Below are 3,025 nucleotides of genomic sequence, written 5' to 3' on the forward strand. Positions count from 1 at the left end.
CATGCAGTATGAACTGATCTCACCTTGTTCCAGGAACTCTTCGCAGTGATTTCTCTTCTGCTCCAGTCTATTGAGAGGATGCGTCTTAATAACCCTGTAATGAACTCTCCAATACTAACAAAACTGTCCAAAGATACCCAGCAGTTTGGTTGCCATATAACTAAGAAAGCATTCTTCTCTACTGTGTTCATCCTCTCCTTCAATGGTAGGTTGAGTTGCTATCACTGCAATGTCCCCACTCCAAGTTCAGCTCTTAGAGGGAAAAAAATCTTCCTCCTCACTTTGTGCTACTTAGCCATTTGAAAGTCATTCTCCTAGTGTACTGTGGAGCTTAGTAAAGCAGTCTTTTTATTACTGAAGTGTGCTCCGGTGGTAGTTACACAATTTCAGGGCAACTTGATAAAAGAACAAAGCGTTGGAGTCTTGCCTATCAGTGTGGTCACAGCCTGATGATCCTTTCTTGTGGCCACAGTTTTCTCATGAGGATTCTGGGAACTCTTTCGATGCTTCAGCGTCATTGTATGTACTGTGTGAGTCTGAAGAGGAATTCATGGAGTAGTAATATTGGACTTATGGACTAATAGCAAACTTAAGGACTGTTTTATTAAGGATTTATTAAAGATGTTTTATTGATGCATAATTACTTCTTGATATAAAAGTCCCATATATATATATATATGATTTTGTTTCTCTAGTCAACTCAGACTCATAGTGCTCCCCACCCATTATCATCGTAAAATTTAAACCTCTATTTGTAGATATATTTTTAATGACCTTTGCTTTCCTGATGAGTGGCGTTCTTGATGCTCTTGAGCTTCTCCATGGTGTTCCTCAGACGTTCATTTGATTTCTCTGTATTCCTTCGGAGGAAGTCCATGTGTATAGTTATTTATGTGTTGTTGATAAAAGGAATTTTCATTGTCAGTAGAGTTAATCCTTACCTGTTCCTCCTTTTGGCGAACAGCAATCAAATGATGATTGGAGCTCTCATGACGCATGATTAGCATCTCTGTGTGAGCAGGACTTGCAACATCCTGTTTGCTCTTATCTGATTTAAAAAAAGAAAAAAGGAATTTGCTATGAACCAGTTGCTGATTTTGCCAAATTCTATCATGCAATTACCAATTTCACTTCTATCACCAAGTCCATATTTTCCAACCAGTGTTCCGTACTCTTTATTTCCAATTTTTGCATTCCAATCAACAATAACTATCCAGGCATCTCGAGTGCATGCTTGATCAATTTCCAACTGAAGTCCTTGGTACAATACTTGGATTTCTTCATCGCTTAATGTCTTGTTTGGGTGCATAAATTTGAATTGTAGTTGAATTCAGGGGATTTTCTTGAAGCGAAACAGATATAATCCTCCTACAAAAGAGTCTTCATGAAGGATTTAGCCGGATCCTTTCTGACACTGAAGGTCATGGTATTTATTCCTCTTGATGCGTTATTTCTATCCTAGTTGATCATCTGAGTTTCCTATTCAAAATGGCCAGTACCAGTCCATTTCAACTCACAAATGCCTTGCTCTTCCTGCATTCTATTTCATTTTTGACCACTTCCAATCTTCCTAAATTTATCCATCACATATTTCAAGTTCTGATCATGAAAAGATTTTTAGCTGTTTCTCTTTGACTTGTGCTCTATCAGCAAATGAATATGCCCAACGCTCCATTCACACAGGTTTCACCTGACTCACATGGATCAAGGTGAATATCAGAAGGTATTCTGAAACTTGCTTTAAAATAACAATAAATTAATTCCAAAGGAAGCTCGAGAACACAACACTAATTATTATGATGAAATGTGTAAGGAAATATATAAGGAGCTATATTTAGAACACCCAAATCAAAGAGCACTCCCAGCATATCTGAAAACTGAAAGAACTCAAGAAATAATTCAAACCTCCAGTTGAAATCTTTTAAGTTTCATTACACAAAATAAATGAGACAGGAAGAGTCAAAGAAGATGAGAAAAGAGAGTCACCGTACCAAAAAGAACTAGCCAAAATGTCACCATTTCAGAAGGTAGCACATGAGTGAGAGCCAACGATACTGAAGGAAGTAGTTCAAACTGCACTGCAAATGTGCACCAAATGCAAAGCTCCAGAGATGGACTGAATACCTACTGAAGTACTTCGGCAAACTGATGAAGCACTGGAAATACTCATCTACACCAGGAAATTTGGGATGTAGCTACTTGGTCAACTGAGTGTAAGAAATGCTTATTTGTGTCCAGAAGAAATCTGAGTGATCTATTCAATCCAGAGGACCCCTGGTGGCACAGTGGCTCAATGTTGGATGACTAACTGCAAGGTCAGCAGTTTGAAATCGCTAGCTGCTCCATGGTATACAAGACAAGGCTTTCTACTCCTATTTACAGTAATGGTCTCGGAAATCTATAGTAACAGTTCTTTCCTAAAGGGTCACTGTGAGTTGGAATCCATTCCATGGTAGGTTTCAGGTTCATGTTTGATCTAGTCCATAGTGTTGGGCTGCTAACTCCAAGTTCAGCAATTCCAAAAAAACAGCTGCTTCTGAGGAGAAAGATGAGGCTTCTTTACTTCCACAAATACTTAGAGTGTGGCCAACTCCAAGTCGAAACACCATGAAATTGAATCAAATCAATGAGCAGGCCTTGATTATTTTATTTAGTTGGTACTTCCCCCTTATCTAAACACTGCTAACAGAAGACTGGATGACTGGATAACTGGATAACTCGATCTACATGTTGGCAAAGTTGGTGTTGGCTTGCAACTCATATACCTGTTTATATTAAAACTAAACAAAAACCTATTGATGCAATAATAAAGGACGTGGCTGCTAATCAAAGGATTAATGATTCAAACTCACCAACTACTCGATGAAGTAAATATATGATCATTTATTTTTTTCATAGTTTAAAGCCTCAAAGTTCTTTAGGAAATGTGAAATCTGATTAATCTGTCCTCTATGGTTACTATGTGTCCGAATAACCTTGCTGGCACTGGTCTCGTTTTTTTTATGGTATTCCTATTTGAATAATT

General features: G+C 37.9%; 1 non-coding gene across 1 annotated transcript; it reads left to right on the forward strand.

Annotated features, from left to right (window-relative positions):
- The first annotated feature begins 918 nt into the window (after nt 1-918).
- LOC142461977 (U8 small nucleolar RNA) lies at nt 919-1,053 on the forward strand. The gene has a single exon (XR_012787133.1). It is a non-coding gene; the product is annotated as a U8 small nucleolar RNA (small nucleolar RNA).
- Nucleotides 1,054-3,025: the final 1,972 nt, after the last annotated feature.

This window comes from Tenrec ecaudatus, chromosome 11 (assembly GCF_050624435.1).
Source record: "Tenrec ecaudatus isolate mTenEca1 chromosome 11, mTenEca1.hap1, whole genome shotgun sequence".
Lineage (NCBI taxonomy): Eukaryota > Metazoa > Chordata > Mammalia > Afrosoricida > Tenrecidae > Tenrec > Tenrec ecaudatus.